The sequence below is a fragment of the Pseudochaenichthys georgianus genome, chromosome 7, assembly GCF_902827115.2.
Source record: "Pseudochaenichthys georgianus chromosome 7, fPseGeo1.2, whole genome shotgun sequence".
NCBI classification, from domain to species: Eukaryota; Metazoa; Chordata; class Actinopteri; order Perciformes; family Channichthyidae; genus Pseudochaenichthys; species Pseudochaenichthys georgianus.
In genome coordinates, this window is record NC_047509.1 from 24,252,645 (window position 1) to 24,272,075 (window position 19,431).

General features: G+C 43.6%; 1 protein-coding gene across 5 annotated transcripts in view; it reads right to left on the minus strand.

Annotated features, from left to right (window-relative positions):
* Positions 1 to 18,420, minus strand: part of LOC117449929 (band 4.1-like protein 1) — an 87,850-nt gene extending 69,430 nt beyond the window's left edge. For all 5 annotated transcript variants that reach the window (XM_034087861.2, XM_034087866.1, XM_034087865.1 and 2 more), the window contains exon 1: positions 18,182 to 18,420. The gene's annotated coding sequence lies outside the window, so the exon portion shown is untranslated. The remainder of the gene's footprint in view (positions 1 to 18,181) is intronic.
* Positions 18,421 to 19,431: the final 1,011 nt, after the last annotated feature.

Sequence of the window (19,431 nt, forward strand, 5' to 3'; positions counted from 1 at the left end):
CCCTGAAACGCTTTCTGCCTTTTCTCAGAGGACATCATGTCCTCGTGAGGACAGACAACACGACCACAATATCGTATATAAACCGCCAAGGGGGTTTGCGTTCTCTCCAGTTACACATGCTGGCACGCAAACTGATCTTATGGAGCTGCGGACGTCTCCTCTCTCTGAGAGCGACGCACGTACCAGGAGTGATGAACCTCGGGGCAGATCTGCTGTCCAGAGGTGCACCACTATATGCAGACTGGACTCTACATCAATAATTGTGAGACAGCTGTGGGTGCGTTACGGCTGGGCCGCGGTGGATTCGCATCAAAAGAAAACGATCAATGTCAGCTGTTCTTTTCAATGCGCGATTTAAACGCACCGTTAGGCGTGGACGCGCTCGCGCACGCTTGGCCTCCGGTCCTTCTGTACGCATTCCCATCCCTGGCTCTGATACCACCAACTCTGGCCAGAGTGAGAGAACAACGCCACACACTGATCCTAATAGCTCCACACTGGCCTGCAATGTACTGGCTGGCGGAGATATATCAGCTGCTGTGTGGGCAGCCGTGGCAGCTCCCGCTACGCAGGGACATACTGTCTCAGGCAGGGGGGACGATTTTTCACCCACACCCAGAGCGCTTGGCACTATGGGCCTGGCCCGTGAGTGGTATAACCTGAATAGAGTGGGACTCCCTCAGAAGGTGATAAACACTATTCAGAGTGCAAGAGCTTCCTCCACCAGGTCCCTCTATGACTGTAAGTGGAGGGTGTTTGAGGAGTGGTGCCTTCAAAAAGGACACATCTCTTTTCAATGTCCTGTCGGGGTGATTCTATCATTTCTACAGGACTTGATTGATAAACACAGAGCTTTCTCTACGATCAAAGTGTACCTGGCTGCTATTGCTGCATGCCATGTGGGCTTTGAGGGAAAGACGGCTAGCCAACATCCTTGGTAGCCGTTTTATGAAAGGGGCTCATAGGCTCCTCCCTGTTTCCAGGTCACTGGTGCCCTTATGGGACTTGGCAGTGGTTTTAGATGGGCTCACTCGACCTCCATTTGAACCCCTGGAAGAAGCTGACATGAAACACCTGTCACTGAAGACAGTGTTGTTACTGGCTCTGGCATCTGCCAAGCGAGTCAGTGACATTCATGCGCTCTCTGTACATCCTTCATGCACTCAGTTTGCCCCGGGGCAAACGAGAGTGTTGCTGAAGCCCAACCCTGCCTTTGTACCTAAGGTGGTTGGCTCATGTACCCCCATTGACATTGAGGCATTTCCTCCGCCACTGTGTTCCTCTGAGGAACAGCGGCCGAATTTGCTGTGCCCAGTCCGTGCTTTACGCACCTATATGGACAGGTCAAAAGAGTTTCGATGCAATGACCAACTCTTTGTATCCTGGGCTAACCCTCATAAGGGCAAGCCCGTTACCAGGCAACGGCTCTCCCACTGGATTGTGGAAGCGATTGCTCTGGCTTATACGAGTCAGGGTTTGCAGGCACCAACGGGCCTGCGTGCTCATTCTACTCATGGACTGGCTACATCCTGGGCTTTGTTCAAGGGTGTTTCCATCCAAGACATTTGTGCAGCAGCGAGCTGGTCCTCACCGCTCACTTGTGTCTGCTTTTACAGGCTAGATCAGGGGTTCTCAAAGTGCTGCCAATGGCGGCCCTCAGAAATGTTTCTGGCGGCCCGCGATAGTTAATGTGACACGCTGAAATGCATGCGTTATATTTTAATCCTCCATGGTTCGTATCTAGTAAGAATTAGAATGGAATTTAAGAATGGTAAAACTGCGCCCCCTGGGTTGTCATTCCTAAATTATGACAGCTTGTGGAAAGTTTGCTAGACTACTGGTTGCATGGCAACTAGGAATCTCGCGAGTTGCGGTTAAGCGGAAAATCTGTTGTAAGTTATCAAAATCAGAAACGGGAGTTAGCTAGCGATTTTAGCTAGTCACTGTCTGTAGATTACCCAACTTTGTGTCCTCTGAGACTGAAGGAGATGTTGCATTGTTTTTGTTGCTTTCGTTGTAGTTTTATGTGTATTTTGGATGTAATTTAGGTTAACTTCCTGTTTCGTTTGCATGCTTTTAATATGAAGGCGAGATAACGTGTTTGACAGGAAGTTGTGGTGGCTTTGGAGACAACTTGGTGGATAAAGTAGTGTCTTCTATTTAACGGCAGAGAAAGAGAACAACGGACTGTATGTTTTAAATGTTTAGCACCCCCCGAAAAGGCCACAAGCTCTTACGTTGGGTCTGGAGTTACAAATAAATTCTGATTCATCAGTAAAGTAAAGCCTACGACCATTATTCGGAGGGAAATGCTACACTGTCTTTTTTGCTAGATCAAAAGTTGTTTTGGATGAGTCACTAGTTGACTGGTAAGAAATTATATGAGAAGCCGCTGTGGTGCATCCATAGACTGTATATATAAATGGACGTAGTGTCCGTGACGTCACCCATAGAATTCTGCAGAGTTGCCGTGAAGCCCTTAGTAGGCGGAGTCGGCCACTAACAGCTCGACTGTGACGTCAGTCTAATCCTGCCTGCTCCAAATAAGGGCAAATAGGCGGAGCCGAGGCGGGACCTGCTGCCTCCGAACTGGAAGTAAACAGAGCTAGCTCAGGCTAAGAAGCTAAGCTAACATGAAATACATGCATACCAAGTTACTGCCAACAGTGTCGTTCACCTATATAAACGTTACATTCATAATCAAATGAGACAATCTGCAAGAGAATTAGCTATATTTTGTTATTCTTAATGCTTGTCATTCACACGTTGAGAAAAGACGGACTCCACCGCCCGGACCTAACGGAGCCGCAGTGGGCTAGCTCCGGGACGCCGGCTGGAGCTAGCCCCCTGCGGCTCCGTTAGCTCCGGCGGCCACCACTGGGATAATTGGGTCCCCTATTAACATTTGCTCCCGTTTAGCATTATGGGCATCATAGCCATAGACTATAAAAGTCTTACCCAAGGCTGAATCATAAACTAAAATGTATATGTATGCATAAAGGGTTACGTCCTTAGCTGGCAAGTAACAAGCTAAGCTACCAAGCACACAAACACCTGCGAACGGGTTAACATGTATAATATTATCATTTTAGCACAGCACAACATTTTAATTGTCTGGTATTTGTAACAATATTCCCTAAAAGGCACAATCACGGTCACCACGAACACGGCTAAAGCTAAAGGGTCAAGTACAGTTCTATGACTAACTAACGTTGTAGCCTCTATGGTTGTAGCCTAGCAGAGTGGACAAGTTGCTGTTAGCTGACAGTGAGGCATGTACGTGTCCATCAACGTGACCACGCCCTAATGTATGCAAAAACTTTAAGACCTAATATAAATAAAAGGGTCGTGTTAGAAAACAATTCACTCACAGATTCATAATCATGAAGGTGGAATCTAACTATATCGATAATAATATGTATTGCATCCATGGGTAGAAACATGTTTTTTTCTGCTGTAAAGTTGGGCATTTTAACATGGGGGTCTATGGAAATTGCTCCTTTCTGCAGCCAGTCCCTAGCGGCTCATGTATGAACTGCAGTGTGTGGCACTTCCGTATTGGCTTCTCGGCTGTTCCCCAGAGTTTGCCGCTTGGGTGCATCTGATTAAAATGCCAGAGAAGATGTATACTCCAAATGATGTTTATTGTAAATAGGAGGTGAATACCAAGATATGTACACAAAATGTATGTGTGTTTGTTTGTATATATAGGTATGTATAAAGGTGTGTGTGTGATTGTGGTTATTTGCGTGTGCGTGTTTGCGTGTGTGGTTAAGTATATGAATGCACACAAAAGTCCGGTTATACAATAAAACGACAAGCCGTCTCTCCCAACGTCCACACTCAGGCACACTGTTATTTCCACTGACTACCCCCAGCGCGAGCATCCCCAAACACACTCCCTGATTGGATGCACGAGAGGAGCTATGAGGGGTGCATGCACTGGAAGCATGTCCCAAAGGCGGCAAAGTGTTCACGTGAACAGCCCGTGGCCCAAACCATCAGTCCTTCGCAACAAAAGTTGTTGGAAGTTTTCGTTGTGTAAGCGAGATGGAGGAGCCAACGGCCGTCGCGTAAAAAACGTTGTGTCAGTGAGGAGAAAAGGAAGTTCCAGGAGAAATGGAGCAACGCTTACTTCGTTTTACCTCAGGGGTCGGATAAAGTGATATGCCTCATCTGCAAGCAGGTGAATGCAATGCTCAAGGAGTATAACATCAAACACCATTATGATACCAATCATAAAATCTATGACAAGTTCATGGGCAAGGAGCGCAGAACTAAACTTGAACAACTTCAAAGAGGTTTAACTGCCCAGCAGTCAGTTTTCACAAATCTTGCAAAATCCGGTGAAGCTGTAACACAGGCTAGCTATGTGGTAGCTCACGAAATTGCCAGGCGGAGCAAGCCATTCAGTGATGGAGAATTTGTGCGAGACTGCATTTTGAAAGTGGCTGACATTGTATGCCCTGAACAAAAGTCAAAGTTCCGTGACATAAGTTTATCGAATGACATGGTGACACAACGAATCGAAGATCTGGCCAATGATCTCAAAGAGCAATTGGGACTACGTGTGGAAGGCCTAGGCAAGGGGTCCTTTTCTATAGCACTGGATGAGAGTACAGACATTTCTGATACTGCACAACTGCTGATTTTCATTCGAACGGTCACGGAGGACTTTGAAATAGGCGAGGAACTGTTAAGCATGGAGAGTATCAAAGACAGAACAAGGAGAATCAACATTTGTGATGCTGTGTGTCGTAGTCTCGATGCATACAATGTGGAGTTGACATCCATGGTCGGTGTCACAACAGATGGAGCGCCAGCCATGGTCGGGAGAAAGGCGGGTGCTGTCTCTTTGCTCAGCGACAAAGTGGCCAATAACGGAGGTGAGAACCTAATCAAATATCACTGCATAATTCACCAAGAAGCCCTTGCTGCTCATACGCTTGAAATGAAACATGTCATTGACATTATTGTCAAGACAGTGAATTTCCTAAAGTCCAGAGGTCTGAATCACCGTCAATTCAAAACTTTTTTGGTGCAATCAGAGGCTGAATTTGGTGACGTCATATACTTCACTGCTGTCAGGTGGCTGAGCGGAGGTGCCATACTGGAGCGTTTTTTTTATTTGAGGAAAGAAATCGCTGAGTTCATGCAATCAAAAGGACAATATCTGCCACAGTTAAGTGACACTGAATGGCTTTGTGACCTAGCGTTCCTTGTTGACCTGAACACCTTTCTCAGCAATCTCAATGTGAAGCTGCAGGGCCATGGGAAGCTCATTTCCATAGTATTCGTTTATTAGTCCCCGAGGGGAAAATAGGTTGCAGCACATCACAGAGGCATTTAAAAAGTTAAGACAATACATCACTGACAACAACATAGACACAGATAAAAACAAACAGACATAAGAAAACCAGATATCGGCAGACATGACAAGGGGCCTATAGGCCCTTATTTGCGAAATAGGGGGGACAGGGCCAGACCAGCTGGGTAAACAGCAGAGGCGCAGGAAGGTATTTTGAGTGGGGTGCTGAGGTGCTGGACTCCAGTGAACACTATTACGGGCACTATAAAGCACGCACAAAAGCAATCCCCACACGCAAACATACAGTACACCCGCGACTGTTACAATGAAGGCTCGATAATCAGCTCATGGCATATAGGCAGGGGTAAAGTGCTATTTTTTACGAGTGGGAAGCGGACCTCACCTCCTCTAGGGGGGTCCGGGGGGATGCTCCCCCGGGAAGATTTTTTTTTAAATATTGAAGTTAAAAGCATCAATCTGGTGCACTTTGAGAGCAACATTAAGAGATCTATGGATACATCTCTCATCACCCAGATGAAACACGACTGTAAGCAGATGTTCTTTTTCTTTATGGATATTTTACAAATCACTCCCCTTTCAAACTGTATTCTTGTTTTACTGCCATATAGTATTTCATAACTGTTTTTCCTTTATTCTCTTATTTGTTTTATAACTATAATGATCATATGAAAGTGTGCCGCAGAAATAATCTTTTGAATAATTTGTGACCAAACCGTTTGAGACCCACTGAGATAACTTAGACTAAAGTTAACTATCTAAACACTCAGAGAGTCCTTTAGCTCACCTGAGCCTCTCAGTCTGAGAGGAGAGCTCTCCTCCAGCTTGTTGTGGAACAAACAGCAACAGCTCCGTATGTCCGTTAGTGCAGCTAGCTAACCAGATGCTAACAACACGGTCCCTGCTGCTGGCACCGGTCCCTCTCCCTCTCTCCCTCTCTCCCTCTCTCTCACACACTAAATGTGCTATGTCCACACACACACACACACACACACACACACACACACACACACACACACACACACACACACACACACACACACACACACACACACACACACACACACACACACACACACACACACACACACACACACACACACACACACACCCACACACACACACACACACACACACACACACACACACACACACACACACACACACACACACACACACACACACACACACACACACACACACAGAGAGCCGAGTTTGAATGACACAAGCACACTTTTATGTCCATGCAACTCTCTGATTGGTCGGGTGTCTTGCCTCTGTTGCATTCACTGAACACGGGAAATTACAGTCCTGCCGTCCTCTATAGTGTCATAATGAGGTTCACGTAAAACACGGTTAATGTATTATATTATTGAGGTAGAATTGTCCGGTGCTACAGAAAAAAATTCGGGGCAGGACAAAATATTATTTTACAATGTGGAATTTATTGGCTACATATTACACAGATTATGCACAGCGGGAGCAGCAATAACCGTCAAATAATAATTCAGACAGGGGAGTACCGCACCCCTGCCTGCCGCTAGGGGGTGCTGCAGCACCCTCAGCACCCCCCTTCCCGCGCCCATGAGTGCGTCCTAGCCATCATTTATTCAGGAGTTTGATGGCTTGTGGGAGGAAAGACAGCCTAGATCTGTTCTTTTTTTAAATAAGGGGCACGATATCTCCGCCCGGATGGCAACAGTTCAAAGTAAGAGGCAAGAGGGTGCTTCAGGTCACTCACAATATTGTGTGCCAATTTTAAAACTCTGTCCTTATATAAGCATTCTATATTAGCAAATGAGATTCCTGTCAATTTACTGGACAATGTTATGGCCCTCCTGACTGACTTATTCTGTGCCTCAGTTGCGTTGCCGAACCAGCATATAATGCCGAAGGAGAGCACACTTTCGATAAAAGCATGATAAAACATCTTCACCATTCTGTTACCGACATTAAAAGACAATCATTTACGTAAAAAAAACATTCTTTGTTGAGACTTAGCATTTATTTTCTCAGACCAAACATCCCATCTGAGCTTGTGGTCAAGCACGACACCAAGATACTTGTACTCAGTGACACATTGAATGGGCTCGCTATTTAATAAAAGAGTAGGGTTGGGCGATCGTGCTATTCTAAAATCAATTTCCATCTCCTTTGTTTTTGAGGTGTTTGGAAGCAGGTTTGACTTCTCACACCAGTTAATAAAGAAGTCAAGGACAGACCCATGCTCTTCTTCCTCATCAAAGAGGAGGCTGACCAGGGCTGTATCATCTGCATACTTAATAAAGTGCCTATTGGGAAAAGTGCTGATGCAGGAGTTGGTGTATAAAATAAATAAAAGAGAGGATAAGACACATCCCTGGGGTGAGCCTATCCAGGTAGTTATTGTGTCAGAAAGTGCCATGCCTATTTTGACCTGCTGAGTTCTACAGCTGAGGAAGTCAACGATCCAGGAGATCAGACCTGGTTCAAGTGAGAATTCTTCAGTTAAAATATTTGCTAAAATACTTGGCTTAATGGTGTTAAAAGCTGATGAGAAGTCGGCAAATAGAATCTTTACATGGGCTTTTGGCATCTCGAGGTGAGTGTGCAGAAGATGCAAGAGGGTTGCGATAGCATCTTCCACCCCTCTAGAGGCCTGATATGCAAACTGCATGGGATCTAAGAGGTGCTGCGTTTGTGAGATTAAATGCCTCTTAACTAAACGCTCAAAACATTTCATTACCAGTGAGGTGAGTGCTATAGGCCGAAAGTCATTGGGCTCACTGGCCCTGGGAATTTTAGGCACTGGAATAATTGTGGATGTTTTCCAAAGAGAAGGGACTTTTTGCAGATTAAGGGAGGACCTAAAAATGTCTGTAAATACAGGTGCAAGTTGTTCTGCACAGTGTTTTAAAACAGCTCCTTCAATATTATCGGGGCCAGGGCTTTTTCGTATATTACACTTCCTGAAGAGATGGATGACTTCTAACTCCTCAATAGTCATACTAGAGGGGAGATGGGGAGGATGGAGGGGAATGGCAGTGTCAGCCTCTATACTATACTCTCAAACCGGCAGAAGAAGGTGTTCAAATGATTTGCCGTCTCCCTTCCCTCACCACTGATCAAGACAGGAGACAGTTTTCCCCTGCCCTTATGTGGAGCATTCGTCATGTTTTTAATTCCCTGCCATGCTTCTCTGGGATTACCAGAGGCCAGAGCTGCCTCCAGCTTCTCCTTATAGCTATACTTGTCTAACTGTATTTGTCTTTTAATATCTCTCTGTATGTTTCTCCGAGCAAACTCATCCTGGTTTTTATAAGCTTTTTTCTTCAGAATAAATCAGCTTCTTTAAACTGTGAGACACCCAGGGCTTGTCATTCGAATATATTTTGAAAGACTTAGTGGGTATCACAGAATCGACACAAAAATCAATATAACTAGACACTGTCCCAACCCGTTCATTAATATCGGGAGTATCGAATGTTTCCCACTGTGTGCAGTCAAAGCATCCCTGCAGGGCCATAATGCTGTCATTATTCCACATGTTGACAGTCTTAACTTGAGGTTTCTCCCTCTCAAGTAGCCGCCGATAGACAGGGCGTAGGTGGACTACACTGTGGTCAGATGTCCCAAGTGGTGGAAGCGGGGATGCGGTGGAAGCGGGGATGCAGTGTAAGCGCCCTTAACAGTTCCAAAGCACATATCCAGAGTCTTCTCCTTCCTAGTGTGGCAGTCAACATACTGGCGTTTTTTTAATTTGAGGAAAGAAATCGCTGAGTTCATGCAATCAAAAGGACAAGATCTGCCACAGTTAAGTGACACTGAATGGCTTTGTGACCTAGCGTTCCTTGTTGACCTGAACACCTTTCTCAGCGATCTCAATGTGAAGCTGCAGGGCCATGGGAAGCTAATTTCCACATTGTTTGACAGCGTCAAAGCTTTCCAGCGAAAACTTCAACTACTGCAGGGACAGCTCAGAGAGGGGGATCTAACCCATTTCCCCGCCTGCAAGGTGCTCGCAGGTGAATGTGACGTTTTACATCACCTGTGTTCAGACAAGAACCACAACCTCATGGAAAAACTCCAAGAGGAATTCCACCACCGCTTCTCGGACTTCAGTGACCACGAGAAGTCATTCAACCTATTCCAAGATCCCTTCACATGCGCACCCGAAGAAGAGCCTGCAGAAAAGCAGTTCAATCTCATCGACCTGCAGGAGAGCTCTGAGGCCAGAGCAGCATATCGAGACAAGAATCTCATCGAGTTCTACAAAGGACTTTCCCCATCTACGTAGCCTGCACTTCGCCAACATGCCATCAGAATGGCCTCTCTGTTCAGAAGCACATACATTTGTGAGAAAATCTTCTCCACCATGGCCATCAACAAAGCTGAGATCCAGGCTGACGGATGCCCCTCTACATGCTGTCCTTCGTATAGCAACAACGGAGATGGAACCGGACATCAAAGGAATAGTAACCAACAGAAGACAGCACCATAAATCCCATTCAAAGTAGGAAAAGGTATGTTGATGACAGGCAATAATAGCCGATTTGTGTTACAAATACAACAACAATAATAATAACAATGATGATGTTACTGTGTTATTGTGGTCTTTGGTAAGCTTCTATTTTAAAAGTCTCTTTCTCTCCCTCCCCCCTCTCTGTCTCTCTGTATTTGTCTTGCTCTGCAAGTTATCCTGTGGTGCTTGAGTAGCTGGAATTGGTTCTGAATCAGGGCCCTGCTGATAAGACAGGAAATCCACGGCATATCACTCACTCCAGCACAATACTCCCTGTGTGTGTGTGTGTGTGTGTGTGTGTGTGTGTGTGTGTGTGTGTGTGTGTGTGTGTGTGTGTGTTTGCAAGGCACTTTTGAGACAAATTAATGTTTGATTAATCTTAATGTATACTGTATGTATAATTGGTTAGTACAATAAAGAAAGGATTTGTTTTGAAATTATTTTGTGTTCCGTTTTTTCTTGGGCGGCCCTCAATCCAATATTGGGTACCTAAATTGGCCCTCACTCATCAAAACTTTGAGAACCCCTGGGCTAGATGTATCTGCTCCAAGTGTGGCCCGCGCAGTGCTGGGCCCCGTGTTGAGACGGGGTTCTACCTGTTAAGTTCTGGTTGTTTTTGGTGATTTTCGAGATAAGCATGTCTAGCAATACGGGAGTTTCAATTTCCCATAGTGAGACATCGAACGGAGTGTTATGAATGAAAACTATAGGTTACTTACGTAACCCCAGGACTCAGAGTAACATGAAGTGAGATGTCTCACCAGACGGCCCTTCTTGCTAAGGCGAAGCGAGAAGAGGTGCTTATTTTGAATGACGCTGCGACGTAGCGCAAGCTACTTAAAGGGTGGGTGGATTCCCTGACGTAGACGTCAAGATCACCAGCCAATCAGGATTGGCGTAATGAGATTGATGCTTCTGTTTGCATACGCGTTGAGGCGCATCCCATAGTGACACATCTCACGTCATATTACTCTGAGACTGGGGTTACGCAAGTAACCTATAGTTCTGTCTGCTGCCGTCTGGCAGGCGGTACCGCAGCATCAGGACTAAAACCACCAGACTCGGGGACAGTTTCATCCCACAGGCCATAAGACTGTTAAACACCTGAACTAAGAACATCCATAACATTCACCTGTTTGCAACTTACAAATTATGTATCACTTGTATATAGACTCTTATGGCATTACTTCTATTCTATTTGATTGTATTTATTTGCACTATTTTCTCTGTTTTATTGTGTTGCACTGTTAGAGGAGCCTGTGACCTAAGATTTTCATTGACATAACTGCACTGTTGCTATGTACGAATGACAATAAAAGCCTTGAAATCTTGAAAATGCAGACAATGTGATGCTCCAAAACACTGATACAGTAGTATGCGGCGCAGAAGCTCAGACAAATTGCCAGATAGTAACGAACATGATGGCTGATCATCTAGGGCAGCATGATGCCCATGATGCACCATTCACCAGGGGCCTGCCTGAGCCCATTTGTCTTCATGCTGTCTTTCAAACAAAGAGCCTTTCAATTTAGAGAACCTAAAAATTGATGCGTCGTCAGACAGGCGTCAGTTTCCCACCAGCCTATCCTCCATCAGCAGGTGGGCAAGGAAAATCTGTCAAAACACAGCCCCTCAAAAATAATGTCAAAGCAGAGCATGGGGAACACGGCTTGTGGATTCCTCTCACTCCTTAACACAATATGCTCTCAGGAAATGAATGTGCTAACAGCATACCTCTTGAGTATATGGGAGAGAGAAAAATAAGTGTGGAATACCTTGTGAGAGCATTTTTTGACGAGTCACTGTGTGATCAGCACCTCCTCTTCTCATATTACCAAAGGTGTGCAGGAATAGTGTTTGGATACTATTTCACAAAAGGAGTATAACAGTTAAGTTAAGTCAAGACTATTCTGTTATTTAAAGTAACAGTGCTGAACAGTATATCACAGGAAATCAAAATACTAACTTGGCCTACATTTTGGTAAAAAATAACACAGGTTTAAAATCAATATTTGATGCCAGGCTCTCATCATCACCAATGGAACTCCCACTCAGTGTGAAAGGAGCGGATTGTTCTAATTTATAGCTTTTAGATCAAAGTGCAGAATTGAACTCCATGGATGAGACCCGCTAGCATCACTGAGGCCCTTTGTGCCCCTTCTTTTCTCGACAGCTACTGTGCTGTTGTTTGAAAAGCATAATATTTTCAAACGTTTCTCACAAAGGTCCCCAAAGAGTTACAGCCCCCATACAGCTTTTATTATAATGGTAAAATATTCAAATAAGCAAGGATAAACAGAACCAAGAAAAATAAGGACCCTTCAAGGACCAGTTAATTTAAATGCACATTAACCATAGAGCATTTAAAAGCCTCACTGGCAGATATCCAAAAATAGCTCCAATTATCAGTCTAAAACAACCTGACAGGTACGAAAAAAAATGGAAACCATTGTTTTGTATTTAAGGTTAAAAGGCCATTATATGAAAAGTAAATGACACTGATTTTGTTCAGCTTGTTTGATGTTAAATCCATTAAAATCCCATTGGACTAAAGTGACCATCTGGGTTCTATACATAAATATAGATTTGCATCATCTTATACACAGTCTCACTTGATTTTTTTATCAGCTAATTCAAGCTTTATCTGGTCACTAAAGTGTTACAGACACAACGTAGTGATAGTATCAGTTATCTTCTGCAGAGAGGAGCACACAGATAATGAGTTCACAGGCAGTGTTCTTCCTTTGCCAATATGTCTTTCAAGACTACATCATTCACAAAAATGAGCAAAACATGCCCCAAACAGTACTCCTGTTAATTAGACTATTCATTCATTTGGAGACTTGAAGGTCGGTTACTTTTGCCCAGAAAAAAAGACCTCCAACCAAAACCATCTGTCTGTCTTCAGGGCGTTTTAAAGAGATCATTGTCATTGAAGATAAATAATGATCTTGGTCTCTTTATTTTGTGCCAAGTGTATGTTGTTTTTTCCAGGGACCTTGTTGGACCCGAACGGATTTGTGGCAATTTCCACAATGCCTTTTGACAGGCACAAACAGAGAAACTGATTGTAATGGCTGAGAATCCCTGCCAAGGGGATTGTTGGGTTTCCTTTTTTCTGAACCTTACTTTGGTGGTCACCTACCTTTAAATCTAACACCACCAGCTGGTCCACATACATTTGTCCAAAAATGTACTTTGGTTTATGAACCAAACCTGCAGAACTAACTATGTTTATCAGCTAGACTGTGTTTAGTGCTAATGTTTAGCATGTACGCTTGACATTAGCACAAAACATTACTGTGTCTATATACAGCCACACATCCTGTAGCTGCTAGCATGGCTGTAGACTCATAGGCTTGTTGTATATTGTATTGAGCCCTCTAACTGCTGAGATTCTAGTAGAAACTCTACATCTACAATTGAATGAGCATAGTGTATCAAGACGGTAATGGTTACTGCGGCTACTAGCTGAAGTAGTTAGCGATTTGATGTAGTTAATGTCCAAAGCAGCTACTGTAGTCGACCTACTCTATACATAACATGATAAATTACGGTATTTCCAGATAGAAGCCAATACCCAGTCACTGAACATTTCATCAATGAGCCTTGTCATTTTTATCATGCAGCTCCCTCCATATCTAAGCTTTATAATCAGTGCTTCCCCCCTAATGGAATATACAGCCAGTCCATCAATCCTACAGTGCCGAGGCTCGCTCTGGGAGACCAGGTACAGGACTGTGGGGGTTGGGAGAGTGGGAGTGGCGACATGTCCTTGTTCAGGGAAAACCACATACACACATTCTCCAAAACTATTGGCACTCAGCAGTCTTGGAAGCAGTTTGCCTAGCAGGACTGTAAAGTCTGCTGCAAATCATGTCACACCACAACAGAGATAAATGATACGACTTGCGAACCAATGAGGCTGCAAGTTCATCCTCCCGAAGAGAAAGCAAGCCCAGAGGAAGGTGTGCTTCCTGCATCGACATAGAACAAACACTCTCTCATGGGAAGGTTCTGCACTAAAGCAGTGGATGTTACAGGAGTTACAATGGTGTCAACATTTAAACATCTAAAAGTACTTAGTTCCACTTTTTGAGCCGATATGAAACGACAGATTGTGTGATTGCAAACTTATCTTAGATTGGAGAAGGTGGTAAATGTGCATATCAAAATGATTAGAGCAGAGGGTGGGGGCATTGTAAAGTTAATCCTCCCTGATTAAAACAGATCAGGCAGGGAAATCTCTAAAAATGAGCCGTTGGAATGCATGGTTTGATTTATGTGAAGAATATCCTTAAAATTAACCAGTTTACATGACTGGAAGTCCCGTCCTTCGCCATTATACGTCCACAGAGTAATCTTAACGCCATTTACTAAAGGGAACATCAGGATGTGTAACAAGGCAGAGGAACATTACATTAAGTGTCAAAAGAAATTTGAACATCTAGAACATGATTGTAAAGCTCTGGCTGCTAATCTATTGAATGTGTTTTCGATCAAAAGCGGGGTTATTTTAAGAACCCTCACGCTGCAGACACTTGTGTGGGTGACACTGATGTGAGACATGTTGACACACTGTTGATACAAACTGACAAACAGTCCAGTCTGACAAATATGCTGCAGCAGTTTACAGATACAATTAGACAGAGCAGGGCAGACTGCAGACACTGCAGTAGCCTACATACTGTCTATAGTGTGTGTGTGTGTGTGTGTGTGTGTGTGTGTGTGTGTGTGTGTGTGTGTGTGTGTGTGTGTGTGTGTGTGTGTGTGTGTGTGTGTGTGTGTGTGTGTGTGTGTGTGTGTGTGTGTGTGTGTGTGTGTGTGTGTGTGTGTGTGTGTGTGTGTGTGTGTGTGTGTGTGTGTGTGTGTGTGTGTGTGTGTGTGTGTGTGTGTGTGTGTGTGTGCAGTGTTTACATTTTCTGCAAATACAGCCTTTAACCTGAACCATTGAAATCAGTAAATCCTTGGCAACCACAGAATCTGTGAATATTGTGAAGTGAATATTTCTTACAGTGCTATTTTATAACATATTGCTGTTATTGTTATTGTGTCCACCTCATGTGTATTTAGGCAGACGGTATGCATAAAAACACAACATTCGATACATTGGATAGATTAAGGTGCATTTTTTTTAATCCATGTAATACGGACTGCGATTTATTCTGATCCTCTGATCCACTATGAACACATAATGTTAAAACAGCAAGAGTATATTCCACTTCACAATTCAAACTCACCGAAATTGAGAGAAACTCTCCAATTCTTACAATAAAAGCATCTTCTGCAGTTTCATAGTGTACTTCTCCACTTACCTCTATGCAATTGAACTGAGCCTTACTTGCCGAGTCAAATAGACAAAACTAAAGAAATCTTCTCTCTTCATCACAATGACAGGGAAATGACAGGCACCACACTGTGCCTGCAGCACAGTTCTTTTTTTTTTTCTTTCTTCTATTTGACCAAAGAGGAGACTGTCACCACTAACGATGGTTAACACAGAGACATCAGGCATGCCTGTTTAAAATGCAGTTACCATGGGAACCCTTGTCTAACATCAGAATTCAACACAAGATAATATTAAGACAAAGAAACAGCCGGTAAGAAATATTCTGTTCGTTCACATGTACACATTGGTAAAATAAAAATGAAGTTAATAATTGAACCATGGCACTGGACTGAAGGATGTGACTTCCATGTAGAGGTGGGGGCACTGAAGTGACACAGGGTCTGTGGATAGAGGAGGGGGACCAACAATTTCAAGCAGCTTCTCTTCTGAAATAGTTTGCCATGAAAACAAAGGGCTGGTGAAAAGATGTAGCTGTAATGTGTGTCACAGTGGAGGGCAATGTAATGTAAGATAATCACTTTAGCATGTTAACCGTCATGTTGCTCGCATTACGGCTAACATTCTTCAGATTGTAACAACCAATTTTAAGTCTGTTCAAAACCTCTGATCTGATTAATTTCGTCATTTAAAATGAGCAGGTCACAACAACTGACTTTTCAAGTGGACTTCAGTTTTCTTTCCAGTTTTAGACAAAGTTAAGACATTATGTTAATTATTGCTTTCAGCAAGCCCAACGATAGTCTTGAAGAAATCCCCATACGTGTACATTTATTGATCTAAAATGATGTGAGAACCATGCAGAAAATGGGATGTCTTTCTGAGTGAGGCATTGCATCTCACAAAATATCATGTTGATAGTAATGCAAAAAGTGACCATGTATTGCCTGCTGTTATCTTTAATATGCCTTTGAAAGCTTCTCTCACTTCTAAGTGACGTGCGTTTATCTTGTGGAGCATTCCAAGTTGGCTGTGAACAGACCGCTGGCCCTGCTTCAATGAGCTATTACAAATCGATCAGAGGATGACTTGTAATAGGACTCTTGGGAGAGATGTATAGAAGTGAGCTGCCTTAAACAAACAAGCAGGCAGAATTTACGCACACAGAAATACAGACACAAAAATGCACCCTGGAGGCCATATAACGTGTGACCTGACCTTTGCCCTAATGGAATATGCATTGGTGACAGATTGCACGGAGGTCACACTATGACCGGAAAGTCACTGCCTGTGAATGCCATGTGTACATCCATCTCATAACCTTGTCCTTTCATGTTTTACACAAACAGCTGCTTGACTGCCCTTTACATCATACCTCTCATAGATAAGAGCAAATAAGTCTGTAGGAAATATAGCATGTAATTCCATTATTGTATTACATGCATTTAAACTCATTGAAGCACCTTGAAAACAGCCTGTATGAGTTTAATTCAACATACACACAAAGAAGCTTTGCCCTTTTGGTGTGAATGAGCAAAGGGGCATAACAGAGGAGCAGCACTCTGCTGCTGCACCATTGTAATGCACCCAGGGAGGCTGGAAGTGGAGCAGGTGAAAGAAAGAAAAAAAAAAAAGACTGGAGGATGCATTAAGGGACAGAGATGGACAGATGGATGGATTTGTTATCTAATTTGCCTCCTCCCTGACTCTGCCTCCACCAATTCAGTCTTGGATATCTGTAGCCTTTGGCATGGTAAACGAGCCAGATACACAAGGACTGACAGTCTGTGAGTAGGATGAGGGTGAACAAAAGGCCGTGTTACTGATAATGGTAACTTTTATAAATGGACTTTTCTGGAATTGTTGAAATGTAAACTTGCCCAGTTGTTCACTTTTGTATTTTAAGTATACATATGTGTCTCATATTGATGTTTTTTGTTTGAGAGTTATTTTTCTTTGCCGAATTTTTACCACAGAAAGTTATCTGGTTGCATCCCTCAAATGTAAGCGTATATAGTTTTATGTTTTATGCAAATTCAATCTTCTGTCAACATCTAATATTCAATTAATTTGTGTTTGTGTATACTATTTCAATTCAAAGTTTAATGTCAAGGAATATATTGTTGTATAACATTTAGAAGAGAGGATCAGATGACATTTTGAGAAAATAATTCAGAAAAAAGGATCTACACCCTAAAATAATTTGTGGTTTACAGCTGTAATACAGCTTTGAGTATGAATAGTGAGGACATTTCAAACTCATTGCAAAGATGTTTAAATTGTATTTTTGAATCCACATGCAAATACCTTAACCTATTTCCCAATGGACACTTTTTAAAAAATAATAATAGACCAAGGACAGCAGCTGATAAGATGAAACAAGGCCAGTTTGTGCCTTTCTTTGTATCTATTCATATGTGAAGTATCCTTTTTAAATCAGTCTTCTAATTTTAGTTTTCAAGCATTTTCAGTTTAATAGCCTATTGTCCCATTGCAATTCACACATTCAGGAGACCTTCCTATTGCTGAGGCTCCCACGCCCCCCCCCCCCCCCTGCCACACCCGCGACACACACCGGCTTCAATTAGCTCGTTATCTCGAGCATCAGCTGTGCTTAGCCTATAGCTCCACAAAGAGAAATCACAATCATCACACACCGGCATTTCCAAAAATAGCTCAGAACAATCGTATAGAGTCGGATGTGTAGAGAAACAGGGCTGATCTGGCGCTATGTGATTCAGTAAGAAGATAGGAAAGGTGTCTGCCTCGGGCCTTGATATGCATGGATAAAGGATGCCCTGATTCTATGCAGTTTATTAAACCATCCTGCCGACCATATTGGCCGGATTAAAGATCTGTGACAACACCCTCCCTATCCGTCCATGACACTTGAAGCACAAAGCGGTGTCTTTGCAGAGCATGCAGAGCTCGGTGTGAGCCAAAAGCGTGTCACCGGTACCAAGACGCTCCCGGCTCATTGCCTACAATGTCATTTCCTAACAACCGGCATATGCAGCATGCACCTGTTCCGCTGTCACCGTATGAGACAAACAAATACAAGGCATACCTGTCCTGTCAGGTCCGGGGTTTTTCAAGATTCAGCCCAAATTGTGATCATAAAGATCGCAGGGAACTGGAAGACGGACGCCGCCACCGCCCCGGAGCTCCGTTCCTCTGCCGCGGGAGGAGTAGCCCTGCAGCCTGGGACAGCAGACAGCACGAGCCGGCAGGGATGCTCACGGTCGCGAGGGCTAGGAGGAGAGTAGAGGGGCGTTTTCACCGGGAACTCCTCACGTCGTGCGTGAAATGTGGACCTCTCCGCTAGTGACACGCAGCACCTCTTTACCACTTGCTTTGCTGATACCCGGGTCATTTTTTGCCGGCGCAGGCCAAAGCAAAATAAGGGGTATTTCAAAAAAGAGATGCTCTAATCTAATGCACATGTAATCGTGTAACCGAGTCTCAGAAGAGGAACATACACGCGTAATTAGGCATATTGTTATTTATTTAAGACACACTTCGTCTCTTGAATACGTTTTTTAGATTAGTGAGGAGGATTATTTATTGTCAAAATGTGTTCCTAATTGCATATTCATATTCAAGTAGTTTACCCCACCTCTTTAAAATGCACCTGCTGAGCTGCTATGCTATTGGCAAAGTATATCACTGCAGCCTTTCTGTGCCCGACCCCAAGCCCCCTTTAAATGCCATTTATATACCTGTCAGTCACTAAAAGTCAAAATGCAAAGTACATTTGTCCTTATTCATTTCAAATCAATTCACTTGGCTTTGCATAAAACTGATAGACAGTGTCATTGATTGGTGTTGACATCAGTTTGGATTGAAGCCTAAAGAGCAAGAAGATGTACAATTAAACTCCAGTGACGTTTTCTCTGGAGGCCAAGGGAAGCCAGGCTTCCCCTGTTTTTTCGGATTGTAGTTATAATTTTAATAAATAAATAAACACACTTTGTTTCGTTTCGGAAATTCTTTGTTGTGTGTTGCTCAGGCCCGGTTCCAGAAAAAAATGACTAAGGGTGCATCTGAGATTAGAGAGGGCGCAGTGGTAAAGTGCTATTTTTCTAAGTGGGGAGTGGACCTAACACCCTCTATGGGGGGTCCTCACCTCCTCTGGGGGGGTCCGGGGGCATGCTCCCACGGGAAGATTTTTTTTTTTTTAAATATTGAAGTTAAAACCATCAATCTGGTGCACTTTGAGAGCAACATTAAGAGATCTATGGATCTATGTGCTCTTTGCTTGATTATGCCTTCCCAGTCCCTTATCACATAGCCTATAAGAGCATGGCACCAGTTGTT